This window comes from Dermochelys coriacea, chromosome 10, assembly GCF_009764565.3.
Source record: "Dermochelys coriacea isolate rDerCor1 chromosome 10, rDerCor1.pri.v4, whole genome shotgun sequence".
Taxonomy (NCBI): domain Eukaryota; kingdom Metazoa; phylum Chordata; order Testudines; family Dermochelyidae; genus Dermochelys; species Dermochelys coriacea.
Window position 1 is genome coordinate 20,682,864 of NC_050077.1, and position 21,044 is coordinate 20,703,907.

The 21,044-nt window shown below is 41.0% G+C and overlaps 1 protein-coding gene across 1 annotated transcript in view; it reads left to right on the top strand.

Annotated features, from left to right (window-relative positions):
* The window catches only part of SNX29 (sorting nexin 29), a 477,394-nt gene that overhangs the window by 174,278 nt on the left and 282,072 nt on the right, over positions 1-21,044 (top strand).

Genomic DNA, 21,044 nt, shown 5'->3' on the forward strand with positions numbered 1-21,044 from the left:
GAATTGTCTGGTCTCCTGGTTTGCTTGGGTGCCGTTTTCTTTTTAATATACTAGTGATTTCTAAAAATGTGTAGTTTTCATTTATGTGCAGCTCTCTCCTGAATTATTTATACAGATATTTTTCTCTCTATGATAATATTTTCTGCAGCTATAGTTGCACTGATATGTGTATTAACAGAGAAAACTGTGTTCTTCAAGAGCTGGTTTCTGTATATATTCCACTATGGGTGCTCATGTGCTCCATGAATCTGAGACCAGAGAATTTTTGTAAATAGTGTCCGTTGGTCCATGCCTGCACTGCAGCTCTCCTTGTGCTTCGCACTAAGGGTGTAAAGGGCAGGGCAGACCACTGCATGGCCTCAGTCAGAATCCTCCAGTGTACAGAACTCGTCCTTTCTTTTCTTCCTGTAAATATTCACACTTATATATTATTCAGTGTTTTTATGGTTCCCTAGTGTTAGAATCTTCATCCCGGGGAATCCTTCCTGTCTCCCAGTGTGGGACTTAAATTATGCCCAGACCCAGGTTTCAAAAACTGCATCTCCTGTCACCATTCTTTTTGGTCTACTGCCTTGGAAAGCTTATATTTCCACTAAGTGTAGTATCTGCTATTCTTTTACTCACAGTACCTGACAGGCCTGAGAGCTTTGATGTTTGCACACTCCATAAGGTGCTTCCATCAGGTGCCAGTCGGACCCAGACCAAGGACATCCCCAGTACATTGGCCAGAGTTGGCAAGGAGTGTAACCCCTAATACTATGTCTGACTCAGGAGCAGAGGGAAAGATCCTTTGGCTGGGCCTCCTCATAACCATAAAAGCAGATCCCCTTCTCGACCCTCTAAGGGGAGAGATCCTTCCTGAACCCCATCCAAATCAGACAAGCTTTCATGCTAAAGCCATGAGGACTTAAGCCCTCCTAAGCCACATATGCATGTTGAAGACGAATAGACTTTGGTACCATCCTCCACATCAACTTTGACCCTTACTGTGGTGTCACCAATAATGAAAGACTGGGTCTTGAAGGACTGGGAACTACTAGCAGCATTGAAAACCGTGATGTTGGAGACTCATTCATGGCTCCATAAGGAACTGCTATCTACATCTACTCTGGTGGTACAGAGTGACAAGACACAATCTCCAAAGGTGCCAGAGATTTATATCTTCATCCTCGTGCACCCAAAGTGTCCCTGTTATCAGGACCAATTCTCACCAAAGAGATACTAACAGCTGTGGGAATCCAGGACTCCGGGAAAATTGCCCATCCCATCCACTAGCTGCAGTTTCCTCTTAGTGGAGCCAGTGACACCACCAATGGACCCAGATCCAACCGTTCCATCTTCAGGAGAATCAGATATACTTGTGGAACCAGCTTCTCCCCCACACATGGAATTCAGCCCAGATAGGGGTTCAAGAAGCTCCTGGAACCAGTCTCAGCCATGTAGACAGGAACTTGCTCCTCTGGACCAATGATACTCAATGCTTTGGGGGCCAAGGCAACACACCTTGCGACCCATACACACAGAGTACTTGGATTATGTTCCAACAGGGAGTATTACCACCCCTTTCCTCCAATAGCTCAGTCTGAACTCCCTGAGCTCACAGAAGAAGGGGAAGATGAGCCAGATCTACTGGTACCACCACTTCAGATGGGGTATTATCCCTTCCACCCAATAAAGCAGTTGGTCCAGCCTCTCTGTTTCCCCTGGACAATCATAGACAGTTCTTCAAGTGATTGCACATGTCCATTCGACTTTAGGTATGTGTGTGCTGTGACAAAATTTCTTCTCTGCCTTAGTGGGTCCTGGGCTTATTGGCGGATTTGCTCGCCTCAGAGATTCATGGCAGCACTCAGTTGGCCACTTTTGCTAGTGGCTCAAACCTGCCGTTCACTCAGCTAACTTCGTCATTGGCCAGCATGGGAAAAAGGAGGAGAATAGTCCCTGCTGGTCCACCTAGTGGATCAGGGGACAGGACGGAGACCCCCCCCGCTGGTGGGATCCACAGTCTTTGGTCAACTCCTCTTATATCAAATATGGAGTTGGGGGGAATCTGGGTTGCCCTCTACTCTGGGTTCCAGCACCTCACCACAGGACCTTCCTCCTGATGTCTGAAAATGCTTGAATTCCTCAGTCCTTCAGCAGTATGCCTCAGCTCCTTGAGCGCCTCTTGCTCCCAGCTCCTTGCATGCACCTCACTAACTGAAGTGAGGTCCTTTTTAAAACCAGGAGCCCTGATTAGCTTGCCTGTCCTAATTGATTCTAGTAGCTTCTTAATTGGCTCCAGGTGTCCTAATTAGCCTGCATGCCTTAATTGGTTCCAGCAACTTCCTGATTGTTCTGGAACAGCCCATTATCTTACTCAGGGAAAAGGGACCTGCTTAATCTGGGGCTAATATATCTACCTTCTCCTGTAGCCATCTGGTCTGACCCTGTCACAGTGACCAGTCCACCAGATTGGAGATTTTTTACCTTATCAGTACCCATTGAGGTGTCCTCTGCTGGCTTGTGCTGCTGCATGATGGTATAAAGGGCAGAGCCACCTCTCTCAGTTCCTTCGTACTGTCTGTGATCAGTAGTTGGAGTGTGTTAGCTTCCTTCTGTAAGTGTTTTTTACTTTCAGAGAATTACCTCTCTTGTATGTAGTTGGCACTCATTTTTTTGTAATTTTATTGTTAGTTGAGTATAGGTTTCATTTTCTTAGTTTTTTTCTAGTCTAGCAGAACTATCAGTTCCTACTTGTTCTGGGTGCTGACACCTGGCACTCAGGATTGCCCTGGTCTCAAGGCTTTAAAACTTGCACTAGCTGCTTGAAATCCATGCGAGAGAATGACCTTCGTTCTTGGTGTTAAAAGTGCCTTGGTGAGGGTCGTATCCAGGACAAGTGCCAGATCATCGGAGACTTTACGCCCTGAACTAGAAAGGATAGGGAGGTAAGGCTCTGTCCATTTCTCATGGAGGTGGCTCTGTATTCACCCTCAGAGCATTAAACAATAAACAAGCTGAGAGTGCTTGGTCACTGGGTAGAGTGCCCTTGGAGTGCATGCATTTCCTGATACTAATCTGACCTCAGGCAGCATTGTCATCTCTGGCACCAGGGCCTGTGCTGTTGAGACCAACTGCTGCTGGAGTACCGAAGCTCTGTGGTACCGACTCCAATTCAACAACAGTAACATCAGGGGAACTTCTCAGTCCTCGTAACACTGGAGACATATGCAACAGCATGTAGTCTCCTTTGTGTCTCGGTATCAGACTCTCTAGTGGTTCAGGAGATGTCTCATCTTGTACCTATAAACCTTTAGACTGCATAGGATTTACCTGAAGGTAGAGTGCAACTTGCAGTGTTGTGGACAGCTTTGGACCCTCTGCATGTCCTCACCTGATGCCATCGCAGGGCAAGCCTCGTGTGCTTTTTTTGGTACCATCATCTCCAGAGTATTTACTGTGCCCCCTGGTCAGGTGAATGGGATCATCTTCCAAATTGGAGGCTGGCTTATATTTGTCTCTCTTGGATAGGAATTGGCACTCTCCATCTAGGGGTTTTCACCCTTGGTATCCAGTATAGGATCTGTGTTGGTCAAGGGACACAGATCCTTGGTCTGGAAGAAGATTGAGGTCTAGTGCCATACTGGTGGCCCTGTTGGAACTCTTGGGTTTCCTGCCTTCCTCCAGATCCCTGAGTAAACGCCAGGATGGTTCGCATGAAGAGGCACATGAAATCACTCCAGTACTGAATTGAGTGTTGAGTAGGAGCAAACTGCCCTAGCAGGATCTCTGTCAAAGAGTTAAGGGACATTCTACCTCAGCTTGCTCTGTGTTCCTCCTCCTTATCCCCTTAAAGGGTGGTAGTGTCTGATGTGTTCTCACCTCTTCAGGATGATTACAGGGTGTTTCAGGACCTGTTGAAGAGGATAGCTACCTCCTAGGACATACAAGTGGCGGTAGTTCAAGAGAGTGCACATTTATTGGTGGACATTTTAGGTTCAACAGGGCCCTCTGAAGTAGCTTTCCCCATAAACAAAGCCATTATGGAACCCCAAAAGATTTTGTGGCAAATGCCATCTTTTTTACCACCCACTCCAAAAGAACTGAGAGGAAAAGAAACTCTTTTACCTCAAAATTGAGAGGTTAAGAAACTCTTTATCTTTTTGGTAGCAAAATTTATTCTACTGCCAGACTATAATTTCATATTTTGAACCAACAAGACCTACTTGGAAGAGTATTCTTAGATTTTTCAGACAAGTTACTGGAGGATGTCAGCCAAAGAGTTTTAGGCAGTAGTGGATGAAGGAAAACTGGATATTAGGACCTCTCTTCAGGCTTCTTTGGATGGGATAGGCTCTATGGCCAGGGCCATGGCATCTGCTATGAGAATGCACAGGTGTTCACGGCTTTAGATGTCTGGTCTTCCACAGAAACTCCAATAGACTATCCAGGATCTCCCCTTTGAGGGTCTGACCCTCTTTTCCCAGCAGATTGTTAAGCTCCACAATTTCAAGGATTCCAGTGCTATGCTGAAGTCTTCGGGTGATTTATACTCCACTTCCTAAAAAGAAGCAATTCAGCTCTCAGTCATTTCACCATTTCCAGCCTTTTACCCTAGACAACCTGACCAGTCTAGGAGAAAAGTCAGGAGTCAGAGGAGGAGACCATCACTATCTCATTTTTTGTCTGCAGTGAGCTCATCCAGACAGCCTGAGAATGCCGAACAGTCTGTTTGACTGACTAGTTGAAGATAGCTTACCAGTTTGCTTTATGCCAGCTTCTTCTATCCCTAATTTTTCTAACAAGGTATCCCACTTCCTAAGTGCTTGGACCCATATTATCACCGATGAATGGTGAAAGCATGGTGGAAATGGGATATACCTTTCAGTTTATTTTTATTCCTTCCTCCTATTCTTCTTCCCTGTCTGTCTTCAGGGACCCCTCTCATGAGAATATCCTCTTCCGGTTTGGAGCCAGAGAGAAGATCCTTCATCTCCTCAAAGGGAAAGGGTTTTATTCATGTTACTTCCTAATTCTGAGGGCAAAAGGAGGTTTCAGACCCACATTAGACCTGTAAGAGATAAACAAATATATAAGGAAAATCAAAATCATATGGTCACCCTAACATCCATTATCTCCTCCCTGTCTCCCAGCAACTGTTATGCTGCCCTTAACTCGAGGGACGCTTATTTCCATGTTGCAGTCCATCAAAGCCTCAGGAGTTTCCAGAGATTTATCAACCAATCCCACTATCAGTTTACAACCTTCCCTGTGGCCTATCTGCAGCCCCATGTATATTTACAAAATGCGTGATAGTGGTGACTGTATTCCAAAGCAAACCAAGAGTTCAAGTGTTTCTGTACTTGGACGACTGGGTGGTGAGGTCAGTTCAAGAGCAAGGTAGAATTCAGTGTGTCCAAGATCCAGTCCATCTTCAGAGTGGCCTCATGTACATCCCAGGCTTTATTTCAGGAAGTCACAGTTTTTATTAGGTTTCAAGCACACGCATGCGCACACACACACGTATGCTGTCGCAGGTTTAGAGCATCCTAAACATTTATATTTACCCAAGGTCTTAGATGGTTTCAGGGAATTGGCAGCGGGCCCTCCTTCCATCTGCTTGCTGGGGAGTGCCAGATTCTTACCCAAAGAAAAGCTTCCTCGGATTGCTCCAAAGTATATTCCTTCTGTTTCATGGTACGTTAACTCCCTGCCTCATCCTCACATTGTGATTAGAAAAACTGCAAATATGCAGCTGTTTGGCCTTGCCTTCTCAGGATCCTAAAAAATTATTCCTAGCTATGTGATATTTGATTTTCAGCGAGCAGTGGCTGAACACACAAGATATCTGACTGCAGTACTGTGAAGTTCTGGAGTTACACACAGGAATGTCACATGTGGGGGTTATACTATTGGTTTACTCCCCAATTTGTCACTCACTGGACATGTTGGCTTGAGTGCTCACAACAGCCTTAGCCTTCTTGAACTGATGGGTGGACCCAACAAACATATATAGAGGAGTTCCTTTCATTCTTCCACAACCCACATTGACTCCAGGTACAGACGCTTCTTCCCTAAGTTGAAGAGTCCACCTGTGGAATCTGCAGACTCAAGGTCTCTGCCCTGGCCAAGGTTTAACTCTCCACATAAACATAAGGGATTTAAGAGTTAATCATCTAGCTTGTCACGTTTTCCTCCCCCCACATCAAGAGAGAGAATTTATTAGTTTTTACTGATAACACAGCAGTGAGGTTGTACATGAACAGCCAAGGGAGGTTGGGTCTTTTATGCCAAGTGGTAATACACATTTGGGAGATTGGTATCACCAAGATTCACCTCAAAGCCTCCCTCCTTCTGGGTGACCAGAATAGTCTGGCAGACCGCTTAAGCAGATCTTTCACCAGTCATTATGAGTGATCTCTCTGGCCAGATATAATGAGACACATTGTATAATCAGAGAATCCATTGCTATCATACCTTCTCCTTATAAGATACTAACTATTATAACCCAAGCATTCTCACTGAAATACATTCAGTCTGCATTATTTCCTTTTCACTCATCATACACATGCAGAAAATAGCGTCTTCATTTTATTTTAAAAAGTTTTATGCAGGATGTTTTTAGTAACAGATGTACACTCTTCACCAGAAGTGCTGGATATAACCATATTATATTTATGAAAATGACTGATTTCTTGCTTAAAGAGTTTTACTGGAAGAAAGATGTAAGAGATTCAGCAGTTCTTAAAATAGTTTTCAAAATTTGCTTCAAATAATTATTAACTCCCAAATATATATATTCTTCCTTGGAGCAACAATCAGTTTCTTGCCTAGAGTGTTTAGTCAGATGAGTTACAGTGCCTTTCTTCTACTTTGTAGCAGTCATATATGTGGTGTGTATTTGGAAAAAAAAAAAAGTGTTCAGTTAGGATAAGTCTACACTGCAAAAAAAAAAAAAAAAACACTCTCTGGCAACAAGTCTCAAAGCCTGGGTCAACTAACTCGGGCTCATGGTATGAGGCTAAAATAGCAGTGTAGAGTTTCCTGCTCAGTCTGGAGCCTGGGCTCTGAGATCTACCTCTCCTGGGCTTTATGCAGAATGCCTTGAATAAGAGATGGCAGCTGTAGTTTAGTATGTATTTTTAACAAATCATGAAAGCCTTATCTGATCTCTGTGGCTTAGTTGGAAATAGGGAAATATTAGCAGTATATTGCCCAGTTCTACAAATCATCTTCTTGTCACCTGAGAAGCTAAGCAGTAAAAGTTACCAAAGAAAGAATAGTATCTAGAGTTCCACATATTAGAATAAAATTACAAGGCCTATCAGTACTCAAGCTTCTAGGCAGAAACTGATCACCAACTGGTGTCGGGACAAAATGTTTCCCCATTTTCAGAAGAGTTGTATGCTTTGTAATGTTCTTAAGGTATAACTCCATAACTTAGAACTCAGTGCACTAGTCTAGAGATTCTCAAACTGTGGTCCGTGGACCACCAGTGGTCCGTGAGCTCCATTCAGGTGGTCCGCGGACAGTTCCCTCCAAGGTGCGCTCCTGGGCAGCCGCACACAAGAGAATGAAGATGCAGGTGTGGCTCCACTAATTAGGTGCCTGGACCCTGGAGAAGGCGCACATGTAAGGCGAGGTGGTGGCCTTGGGGGGAATAAGGGGTAGGTGGGAGGGGGCAGTGGGGTGAGAAGATGGGGTGGGGGGAATTTGGGATGTGCAGGGCTGTGAGAAAGAGGCGACTTTCCCCAGCTCCAGGGCTGCGGCTGCCAGGGAGAGACGGCTTTCCTTCCCAGCCTCAGCTCTGTGGCAGCTGTGGCGGGGGTGGGGGGAGACCCCCCTCTTTCCCAGCCCCAGCTCAGGGGCTGCCGCAGCGGGGAAGAGAGGGCACATCCATCGCATTAGAAAGGTAAGACTACTGATATTAAAATGAGTCGTGTGCTTTTATTTGTAGAACAAAAAAAGTTAATATTAAGGTTTTTTTTTATATAGCGCTTTTATCCAAAGTGCTTTACAATAGTTAGCTAATGGTACAAACAACATTTGGAAAGATCATTAAGTGGTCCACTTAGATCCTCAACAATTTTCAAGTGGTCCGTGAAAAAAAAAAAAAGTTTGAGAACCACTGCACTAGTCTGATCTGGAGGTGACAAAATATAATAGAAACAAAGTCTGCATCGGAAGAAAAGGTCTCAAATGTCTGGCTAGATGCAGATGATAAAAAGTAGTCCTGGACACAGTGCCACCTAATCATTTAAAAGAAGATGAGGATCAAATTAATTTCAAATGCAAGTAACAAATGGGTGTATGTACATCCTCTGTCAAGGAGGCTGATATTTGGTTGCTTCATCAACTTAGTGCTACCTGAATTGGGTCCTTTTAGGGCAAGGTACTTGGACACAGGCTTAAAGTTAGGCATATGCTCAAGTACCTTGCAGAATCCAAGCTTTAATTTTCAATCAAATAATCTTTCCCATGTCCCGATCTAACCAGACACTGGTTAATGTACCCAACTACACCATATAGGATAGATGAGATGTTGGAGTGGAACTGGTGTTATAGATGTAATAAAGGCACCTTAACATGTCTCTCCATTAACCCCCCAGTGTCATCTTACATGCATTCAGCAGGATGGATGACAAAAACAGAGCTCTACATGAGATCCCTCTGGGCAGAACAATTGCTGAAATCTGTCCTTTGGGTTCTCCCAGAAAGAAAGAAGTGGAATCAGTCACCTGACCCCTAGCATCCACTTATATTAACACCTGCAGGTAATTCAGAACATGATTAACAATACTGAAGGTAACAAATATATTGAACAGTTTAAGTGAGGATACTTGATCTTCATTCTTTGCCAGAAAGAGAGAACTGACCAATACAACGAGGGCAGTCTGCATACCATACCCACGTTGAACCCAGTTTAACCAAAGGGTCAAGGAAATCTTGGTCTTTCAGATACCGTGGGAGGGGACAATCTTGGCTCAAGTGATCATGAGCTAATTCAGTTCAAACTAAATGGAAGGATTAACAAAAATAAATCTGCAACTAGGGTTTTTGATTTCAAAAGGGCTGACTTTCAAAAATTAAGGAAATTAGTTAGGGAAGTGGATTGGACTGAAGAATTTATGGATCTAAAGGTAGAAGAGGCCTGGGATTACTTTAAATCAAAGCTGCAGAAGCTATCGGAAGCTTGTATCCCAAGAAAGGGGAAAAATTTCATAGGAAGGAGTTGTAGACCAAGCTGGATGAGCAAGCATCTTAGAGAGGTGATTAAGAAGAAGCAGAAAGCATACAGGGAGTGGAAGATGTGAGGGATCAGCAAAGAAAGCTACCTAATTGAGGTCAGAACATGTAGGGATAAAGTAAGACAGGCTAAAAGTCGAGTCGAGTTGGACCTTGCAAAGGGAATTAAAACCAATAGTAAAAGGTTCTATAGCCATATAAATAAGAAGAAAACTAAGAAAGAAGAAGTGGGGCCGCTTAACACTGAGGATGGAGTGGAGGTTAAAGATAATCTAGGCATGGCCCAATATATAAACAAATACTTTGCCTCAGTCTTTAATAAGGCTAAAGAGGATCTTGGGGATAATGGTAGCATGACAAATGGGAATGAGGATATGGAGGTAGATATTACCATATCTGAGGTAGAATCGAAACTGAAACAGCTTAATGGGACTAAATCGGGGGGCCCAGATAATCGTCATCCAAGAATATTAAAGGAATTGGCATCTGAATTGCAAGCCCATTAGCAAGAATTTTTAATGAATCTGTAAACTCAGGAATAGTACCGAATGATTGGAGAATTACTAATATAGTTCCCATTTTTAAGAAAGGAAAAAAAAGTGATCCGGGTAACTACAGGCCAGTTAGTTTGACATCTGTAGTATGCAAGGTCCTGGAAAAAATTTTGAAGGAGAAATTAGTTAAGGACATTGAAGTCAATGGTAAATGGGACAAAATACAACATGATTTTACAAAAGGTAGATCGTGCCAAACCAACCTAATCTCCTTTTTTGAAAAGGTAACAGATTTTTTAGATAAAGGAAATGCAGTGGATCTAATTTACCTAGATTTCAGTAAGGCATTTGATACCGTGCCACATGGGGAATTATTAGTTAATTGGAGAAGATGGGGATCAATATGAACATCAAAAGGTGGATAAGGAATTGGTTAAGGGGAGACTGCAACGGGTCCTACTGAAAGGCGAACTGTCAGGTTGGAGGGAGGTTACCAGTGGAGTTCCTCAGGGATCGGTTTTAGGACCAATCTTATTTAATCTTTTTATTACTGACCTTGGCACAAAAGTGGAAGTGTGCTAATAAAGTTGCAGATGATAGAAAGCTGGGAGGTATTGCCAATTCGGAGAAGGATCGGGATATTATACAGGAGGATCTGGATGACCTTGTAACTGGAGTAATAGTAATAGGATGAAATTTAATAGTGAGAAGTGTAAGGTTATGCATTTAGGGATTAATAACAAGAATTTTAGTTATAAGTTGGGGACGCATCAATTAGAAGTAACGGAAGAGGAGAAGGACCTTGGAGTATTGGTTGATCATAGAATGGCTATGAGCTGCCAATGTGATATGGCTGTGAAAAAAGCTAATGCGGTTTTGGGATGCATCAGTAGAGGCATTTCCAGTAGGGATAAGGAGGTTTTAGTACTGTTATACAAGGCACTGGTGAGACTTCACCTAGAATACTGTGTGCAGTTCTGGTCTCCCATGTTTAAAAAAGGATGAATTCAAACTGGAGCAGGTACAGAAAAGGGCTACTAGGATGATCCGAGGAATGGAAAAACTTGTCTTATGAAAGGAGACTCAAGGAGCTTGGCTTGTTTAGCCTAACTAAAAGAAGGTTGAGGGGAGATATGATTGCTCTCTATAAATATATCAGAGGAATAAATACAGGAGAGGGAGAGGAATTATTTCAGCTCAGTACCAATGTGGACACAAGAACAAATGGGTATAAACTGGCCACCAGGAAGTTTAGACTTGAAATCAGACGAAGGTTTTTAACCATCAGAGGAGTGAAGTTTTGGAGTAGCCTTCCAAGGGAAGCAGTGGGGGCAAAAGATTTATCTGGTTTTAAGATTCTACTTGATAAGTTTATGGAGGAGATGGTATGATGTGATAATGGGATTTTGGTAAGTAATTGATCTTTAAATATTCAGGGCAAATAGGCCAAATCCCCTGAGATGGGATATTAGATGGTTGGGATCTGAGTTACCCAGGAAAGAATTTTCTGTAGTATCTGGCTGGTGAATCTTGCCCATATGCTCAGGGTTTAGCTGATCGCCATATTTGGGGTCGGGAAGGAATTTTCCTCCAGGGCAGATTGGAGAGGCCCTGGAGGTTTTTCGCCTTCCTCTGTAGCATGGGGCATGGTTGACTTGAAGGAGGCTTCTCTGCTCCTTCAAGTCTTTAAACCATGATTTAAGGACTTCAATAGCTCAGACATGGTGAGGTTTTTCATAGGAGTGGATGGGTGAGATTCTGTGGCCTGCGCTGTGCAGGAGGTCGGACTAGATGATCAGAATGGTCCCTTCTGACCTTAGTATCTATGAATCTATAAGTCTCTGCACACCCTGCTCAATGTTACTCAAAGAGGAAGGTTTCAAACAGGTGTGATAGTTGGCTTGATTTGTCCACATCGAATGAATGTTGGGGCAGAGGCTATGTAAGTGCTTCCTGGAAAGGCAGCTAGCATACTACTTTGTCGAAAGGAGTGAATAACAATCTTCTCCAACAGTGAGGGCAGTCCCTCCCTATGAGTTTTCTCTCGGCAAGGTGTGGCACAAACATTAAAAATTAGAGAAAAATTGTGCTATCTGTATGTGTGCCGAGAGTAGGTCCTGTCTTAATCACAATCTCATATTTGCATAACATATGATGCACTCTATCAGATATATTTTGGGGGAAGGCATCCAAACCTGAGGTCAAATATGAATAGCATAGGTATACCATATGTTAAGAATATATTTTCAGCCACCTGAATGGGTTTAGTATTTTGGCCTTATTAATCAATGTTTTATTTTGTTTGCTTGTTCTGTTTTAGTACATTTGTGAAGTGAGTATTTAAAATATATTAGATAAGTAGAAAATTCAAGATCACTTTTAGACTTATGGTAGTTTACAAATTATAAATATATTGGATGCATGCTGGCACTAATATTCATATACTATATTCACTGTTCTATTGTCATTTGCAAAACTGTGCCATTTATTGTTAATGCTTATTCACTTGTCTGAAATTGGTAAGATATTCCAAGGTACATTACAAAGCAATCATATTGATAGTGGTAATGCAGTGGTATTTTTGGAATGGCAATTGCAATTATGCACTTATTAAAAGACTGTAGTGTTTCCATCTTGGACATTAAACTCAGTTTTAATGAGAATAAATATTGATCATGTAAGTAATTTGTCCTAAATCTTTTTGAAAAGTGTCTTAGACCAATTAAAATTTGACCAATATCTCCTCTGAAGGATGACATATTTTACAGTTCAGTATCTTCCTTGACAATCCCTCATTATATTTTAAGGATTATTTCTGTATTGTATTTTTTTGAAAATAACTTGAAGGACACTAAAATATGTAACATGAGTAATCTTCTGTATAAAACCTAAATCAAGCCAAAATCTTGTTTAAATTTAATTATTGGAGTATTTAAAAAGTAATTGATGGGAAAAATTAACTAGGAATATTGTAATACAAGGTGTTATTATTTATTATTATTAAATGTTTATGTATTTTGCAAATGCGATGTGAAACAGTTTGGGTGAACACTTTGCACCTGTTTAATTATAGCATTCTATTTGTTTCTTTTTGGAGTGGAGAAATAGCTCATCCACATAATTTACATTAGTATTTTAATTATGTATTTGAGGTAAAAGGGGAATTAGTTTTTAGAACAAAATTGTTGTATTTTGAATTAGTAATTTTTTGTCCACAATATAGTTTTGATTGGCAAGTGATGCCATAGTATTAAGACAAAGTGATTATCAAAATATACATATTAATTTTCTTTGTAATATTTGTTGCCAATTATATTATCAGCTGAATACCAGATTTCCGTGGTAATTTTGATCCTTTCCTCTCAGGACTCCCTTCAGTGTCAGCACTACTGATCAGACACTTGTTGGTGCTGTCTTTTGTTTTCCTATGCGGGAAATGTTCTTTGCCAGCTTTATCCCTGATCTGTTGTGCTTATCTGGTATAGTGTGTGTTTTTTTTTTTAGCTTTAACTCAGTACTTCTGTAAATTTTGCTTTAGACTCATCTGTGTCATAGGACATTCATCCTGGGTACAGGTACTTGTACTGCCTTTGTATTCAATACCTTTCTTGTGTTCACACAGAAAGTATAAATAGATGAGACTATGCTATAGCAAGTTAATGAAATAAAAATAGTCTTCATTCCTCTTGTGTACATTTCTTTAGTAAGAGTGTAAAGGTTACTGAATTTTTACATTTAGAAACTTTAACAGGTAAGGTATTTACACTATAAAGAGCTAAGTTTATTATTATGGAGACATCACTTGGAATTCCACAGTTAAGGCCATATCTAGACTTTCACCATGATTTTTTTTTTCTAACTTCTAATTGGATGAAACAATTTGAAAAGTTTGGGGCCTGTAAGTTAGTTCAATCTTCTGCCTAGTCCTTTATAGAAGCTTTTATGAATAAGATTTTGATCCTCAATTCTGAGTATAAGTTGATGAGTGGATAGATAGGATCATTATATGCTTGGTAGCTATTTCGTAACGGGAAAAAGTTAAAGTTGTTTGGGTTTTGGTGTTAAATTGTTTGTTGGTGTACATATATGAATTGGTATGAAAGTTGATGTCCAGTTGGATTACAAAACAGATTACAAAAATTACTGTTATTGTGTGAATTTCATAGTTTATAATATTTGGGTTGTTTTAAATGATTTATAAAAAGAAAAGGAGTACTTGTGGCACCTTAGAGACTAACAAATTTATTTGAGCATAAGCTTTCGTGAGCTACAGCTCACTTCATTGGATGCATTCGGTGGAAAATACAGTGGGAGCACCGAATTATGTATTTTCCACCGAATGTATCCGATGAAGTGAGCTGTAGCTCATAAAAGCTTATGCTCAGATAAATTTGTTAGTCTCTAAGGTGCCACAAGTACTCCTTTTCTTTTTGCGAATACAGACTAACACGGCTGCTACTCTGAAACCTGTCATTAAATGATTTATGTAATGGTACACCACCTTTGGAGTTGTATTTCGCAACCTTAACTATTTGCTGGCAGTGTTTTAACATGGATATTTGTTATTGGCTAAGTTCTAACAATGTACACATTATGGTAAAGTCATAAAATGAAGACAGTCCCTATATCAGTTTGAATTAATATATTTCTAACAGAAACTGAAGTGTCATATTGTAGATAATTCCAAAGTGACTCTGATTGTTTATTTCTCTTAGCTAAAATCTGGAAAAGTAATGTAAAATGCAACGCTCAGCTGAGTGCTGTGGGAACACAGCCATGCAGCACTTCAGCACAGTACTGGCTGGTTCTACAAATTATACAAATGCCCTACCTACACTATTGGTAGACCAGCTGCCTCAGCCAGCTGTCTAATTGTTCATCAGATCAACTTTAGCACCATTTTAAAAAAGTAAATTCCTTCCCTCAAGCCATTTTCTCCATTGGTTGAACATAAACATTCACAGAGAGACTTACACTACTTAACTAAATTGATCTGAGTTTAAAAATATGATTATTGGATTTTTTTTATTTCCACTCTGAGTTTTTGTCCCCATCAATAAACATTGTAGTTTGTAGCAAGTCATGATCAAAAATAGTACATACGACAAAACCAACCACAAAGATATCAGGTAACCGCATATACTGTCTGCAGTGTGAGTAAGAAATTTTATCCTCTCAAATAAAAATAACTGCCAGTGGAGTTCATATACCCCTCCCCTGCTTTTTAAAAGGCCTTCAGCTAATTGATAACCAAGATGTTTCCCAAGGCAGTACTGTCGCTTTCCTTCAGGTGGAGGATGGAGGTGCATATACACTCAAGCCAGTACATTACAAGTTACTCTTTTAGCAACAGGGAGGAGGTTTCCATTTGCTGCTTCTGACAGCCTTTCTTTTCTTTTTTTCTTTTCTTTTCTTTTGCCTTGGTGTATTTATCATTCTCAACATAAGCTGTACCGAGATATACAAAACTTCATCATGCTTCTGTTACAGGTGGCTGGATTCTTTCTTGGACCCACCCCATGGTCCGCATCTAATCTTGCAGGGAGATGCCAGCTGATGATTTCTGCTGACTAGCTGTAGCTTGTGCAGCTCATTAACTCCACCATGGAAGTAAGGGAGAAAGGAGCTGTGCTTTGGATACTGGCAGCTGAGGTCTAGTACAGAGAGGTCTTTGTAGAGAAACCCTAGTAAAAGCTAAGATTGAGGTTTACATTTTGCGTGGGATGTTTCTTCTTTGGGTTACCAGTAAAAAGAAATCCCAGGAAGGGAGCCTGTTTGGACTAGTGTGTTTAGATCCTGTTCAAAGCAAACTAGAAACCCTACCTGTTTATACCATCGTAGTTAGGAAGGGAAGCTCAGAAGAGTCTGAGTTCATTACTACTCTGGTTTCACTTGAAGCCTTTAATGCTCTTATTTACTATATCTGATTGACGTGTTTTGATCAGAGAATACATTCAGGTCTGAAAAGCAGCTAGTTTGATCTTCTTTGCTTTGTCTCTTTTCATTTTTTGTATGCTTGTTAGCATCCTGCCTAACATCCTTGATCTGCTGGCAAATATTGATCTGATGGATTCTGTGGCATGTGATCAATTTCATTTCATTTAGGTGAAACTTTTTTCTTGTTTTTTTGCTGTGGCGTCTTGTTTCACAGAAAAATATATATGAATTGCTTGTTAGCCTACAACAGTGTTTTCCATATCTATTATAGTTGGCTATATATTATTTTTCTGCTGCTTGTTCTCTTTTCTGTGTTGTTCATTGCCTTGTCATTAAGTACAGGGTGCCTCTTGAGCAAGGAAAAGCAGTCCTTCCTTAAAATTCCTGGATGCAGGCCATCTCCTTTTTTTTTTTTTTTTTTTTTTTAAATCAAGTTTTTGTGTGACCTCATTTCCAGCAATTTTTGATTTTTTTTTGGTCCGTTAGAAAATGTTGTGCGTTCTGCCATGCTTGTGATCTTCTTGATCCACCCTTAATTTTTATATGAAGTCATTCTGTTCGCAGCATATTTCTCTCTTCTGTCACTAGTTCCTTTATTGTCTCGTAGGAAGTCTGTAGTTGCTCACTGACTTCTGATAATTCATCATTTTGTTACATTTTATTTTTTTCACATTTTCTCAGAATTCTCCCTTTCTCCCTGTGATGGGTCCCACCGGGGATGCCATCTGGAACTGGGGTACCATTGAGCCCCCTGACTGAGCAGCCTGGGCTTCCTCTCTCACTGTGCTGCTGTGACAAGCTGCAGACATGCTCCCGTTCATACACTTCTACCAGCATAAACACAGCATACACACCCAGCTGCAGTTGCATGAAGGCTCCCTGACTAGCGTCTGTACTAACCAACAGTAGAAAGACCAAACCCAAGGTAACTTTCAGCTCCCCAGGCACACATCCCCCTCTGGATCATAAACCCAAAATTATACTGTCTTGCGCTGCACAGGGAACTGCACAGCTGTAAGCTCATAGAGTTCAGGCTCCCCAACTCAATGTGGAGAGGAATATGCAACAGCCTTTGCCCCTCGAGCTGTGATTCCCCAAACACGTCACTCCAACTCACTGGTTTAGATAAAGCAAAAACAAGTTTCATAACTACAAAAGGTAGATTTTAATTGATTATAAGTGACAACAAACAGATCAAAGGAGATTACCTAGTAAATAAACAAAAATGCAAACTGAGCTTAACATACTAGAAAGATAGGATTTGAATTAACAGTCCCTCACCCTGACAGATGATAGAAGCGGGTTGCAGATTCTTAAGGGACAAGCTGCACTTGCTTTACAGCTTGCAATCCCCAGGTCTTTCATACATAGGCCAGGCATCCCTTTAGCCTGGGTCAAACACTTCCCCTAGTTCAGTCTTTGTTCCTCAGGTGTTTCCAGGAGTCGTCTTCTGTTAGGAGTGAAGAACAACATTTGATGTCACTCCTTGCCTTATATAGCTTTTACATATGGCGGGAACCATTGTTTCAAAACTTGGTTCCCAGATTGGTTTGTGGAAAAATACTGACATCCCAAGATGGAGTCCAGAATCATGTGGCCTGGTCACATATCTTTGTAGAGTCATTACTTACAGGCTGTCTGGAGTGTTCTCAGGAAGGCTCACCAGGTGGAGGATAAACTTCTCCTAAGGCCTGTTGTTTTCCATAATGTCTCATTGCCCTTAACAGACCCTTCCCAACCAGCTATCTAGACTGAAAGCATCTTGTCTAGTGAACGTTATCCAGGTGGAACATAGTCTTCATTTATAACTTCAGATACAAAAATGATATACGCATACAAATAGGATAATCATATTTATCAAATAATAACTTTCCAATGACACCTTACACAACTCGTCTTGCATAAAATACATCATAATTATGCTATAATCATATAATAATATTACTATGAAGAATATAGGGTGCAGTATCACACTCTCCAATTCTTGAATCTCTTATAGTTTCTGTTTGTTCTGAGAAAGTTACTCATAGACTTTAAGGCCAAAAAGGAACATCATAATCCTTTAATCTGATTTTCTGCACATTGCACACCATAGAACCTCACCCACCCACTGCTGTAATAGACCCTTAACCTCTGGTTGAGTTACTGAAGTCTAAAGTCTTGATTTAAAGACTTCAAGTTACAGAGAGTCCACCATTTACTCTAGTTGAAACAGCAAGTGACCCATGCCCCACATTGCAGAGGAAGGCGAAATCCAGAGAGGGTCTCTGCCAATCTGACATGGGGGACATGTCATTCCCAACCCCAAATATGGCAGTTAGATGCTGAGTATGTGGAAAAAACCCACCAGCCAGAAACCTGGGAAAGAATTCTCTGTGATAACTGGGCACCCTTCTCCTTAAGTGTCCCTTCTCCAGCTGTTGGAGATATTTGGTAATAGCAGTCATGAGTGAGCCACATGCTATTATAGGCAATCTCATCAAACCATCCCCTCCATAAATTTATCAAACTCAATCTTAAACAAGTTAATTTTTTTTCACCCACCACTCACATTGGAAGACTGTTGCAGAACTTCACTAGTCTGAGGGTTAGAAACCTTTGTCTAATTTCAAGGCTAAACTTGTTAATGGACAGTTTATGTGCATTTGTTTTTGTGCCAAAAGTGCCTTTAAGTTAAGTACTCCCCTCCCTTTCTGGTGTTTATCCCTCTCTTGTATTATAGACAGCAATCATATCTCCGTTCAACCTTCATTTGGTTAAACTAAACAAGCCAAGATCTTTAAGTCTCCTCTCCTAAGGTAGATTCTCCATTCTTCTGATCATCTGAGTAGCCCTTCTCTGCACCTGTTCTAATTTGAATTAATGTTTCTTAAACACTGGAGACCAGAATTTCACACGATATTCCTTATGACGTCTCACTGTGCCTTATATAATGGTAATAACACTTCCTTATCTCTACTGGAAATTCCTCGCCTGATGCATCCTAGGATTGCAATAGCCCTTTTCACAGCTGCATCACATCGGTGGCTCATAGTCATCCTGTGATAAACCAATTCACCCACGTCTTTCTCGTCCTCTGTTGCTTCACCTGATACATCACCTATAGTAAAAATATTTTTGTTAGTTCCTTAGTGCCTGACTTTGCACAATTAAATTTCATTCCATTTCTATTACTCTAGTTTTCCACTTCATCCACATCTTCTTGTATGATATTCTGGTACTTCTCTGAATTGTAGTCTCCCTCTGCCCCTTCCAACTTTGTGTCATTCATAGATTTTATTAGCACACTCCTGCTTTTTATGCCAACGTCATCAATGAAATATTAAATAAGATCAGTCCTTGAGGAACTCCACTAATACCCTCCCTCCAGCCTGACAAGTCACTTTTCAGCATTCGTATGCTCCCATTTAACCTCTTCTTTGCCCACCTTTCAACTCTCAAGTGGATCCCCACCTTCTCCAATGTAACTAATAATTTCCCATGTAGAACTGTAACAAAGCTTTACTGAAATCCCGGTAGATTAGATCTACTCCATTTCCTTTGTTTAGAAAATTTTGTTATTTTCTCAAAGAAAAAGATCAGTTGGTCTACCTTTTGTAAAACCATGTTGTATGTTATCCCACTTACTGTTTTAACCTCTATGTTCTTAACTACTTTCACTTTCAAATTTGTTCTAAGACTCTTCATGTAACTGAGGTCAAAGTAAAGGGCCTTTAGTTTCCCAGATCACTTTTCCCCCCCTTCTTAATTATAGGCACTGTATTGCAGTCTCTCAGCCATAGGGTATGACCCCTGAATTTATGGATTCATTAAAAAATCCTTGCTATTTTGACTCGCAATTCCGTATATCAGTTCCTTTAATATTTTTGGATGGAGAGTATCAGCCAACCCCGCATTTGGTCCCATTAAGATGTTTGCTTTTGGTTTGCACCTCTGATGTGATATTTCTTCTTCCATATCCTTGCTCTCATTAGCTACCCTGCTATTGCACCCAAGCTTCTCATTACCCTCATTAAAAACTGAGGCAAAGTATTTGTTTAAGTGTTGGGCATATCTAGATTATCTTTAATTTCCACCCCTATCCTCAGTGCTTATCGGTTCCACTTCTTCTTTCTTTGGTGTCTTTTTATTTATGTTGGTAAATAACCTTTTACCATTGGTTTTAATTTCATTTGTAAGGTCTAACTCTGCTTGGCTTTTGGCACTTTTCTCCCACGCTTTCTGACCTCCAAGAGGTAGCTTTCCTTGCTGATCCATTCCTTCTTCCGTTCTTTGTAGGCTTTCTGCTTTCTCTTAATATCTGTTGAGATGCTTCTTCATCCAAACTGGTCTGCAACCCTTCCCTACCAATTTTTTTTTTCTCTTGCTTGAGATTCAGATAGTTTTTTCTTCAAGTAGCTGCAAACCGTGCATTCCACTTTGTGTGTGTGTGTGTGTGTGTGTGTGTGTGAGCGTGTGCCCAGGGTGCCAGAGCTGGAGAATTTTGCCTTGTAGTACCAGCAGAGAGTGGAGCATGGGCCTCTTTCTCATAGTCCTTCCTCTGGCTATATGAGGCAGCACTGCCTCGTCCCCTCCTCAATTCCTTCTGACTAAGTATAGCTGAAGTTGGAACTCTATGTATTTCTTAACCTCACGATGTGTTTCTATCTTGTAGTGACTTTTTTCTAGTTGTACAATTTAGTTGGTACTTTTAGTATTGGTTAGATTTAGTTGAGTATTTCCTTGGTGAAACCTCAGTGTTGTCTGCCATGAAGGGGAGTGATCCCCAATAGCGTTCCCCACATTCGGTGCTGCTTGTACTTGGGCAAGGCCCACGTTGAAGAATGACATTTGATTTGTAAATCATTTGATTTGTAAATCGGAACCGAGTCAGGTGGCTAGAGACCTTTGCCTAAAGCAGCTGCTCAAACAGACCATGCAACCAGTTTCGGCCTCCAGGCCTATGTCGGATCAGAGGTCTCCCTCAGTTCTGAGAGTGCTTCCATTTACACCCTGGAGCCGATGCCCTCTCCAAAGAGACAGAGAAGAGCTGCCCCCATTGAGTGCACCGAGGAAAAGATCACATAAGAACCAATCAAGAGAACTTCAGGTCTTGTGGAGACTCTTCTCCTCCAGAAAGAGTGTGGATTGACACGGAGTTGTTGACACAGGATGAAGCAGGTCTCTCAGACTGCTCCCTAGTACCCGCGGGAAGGTTAGACACCCTAGACCATCAACTCTGAGTTTGGCACCAGTGTTTCTGTTGAATCTGGTACTGATAAAGGTGATGCATGAAAATGAAGGAACATAACTTGACTTTCAGATACCAAATTAAGTTTGCAAGAATAAAAAAAAACCCTTCCAGCTTATTACTTTTAAACTAAGAAAATTTGATAAAGAAGTATT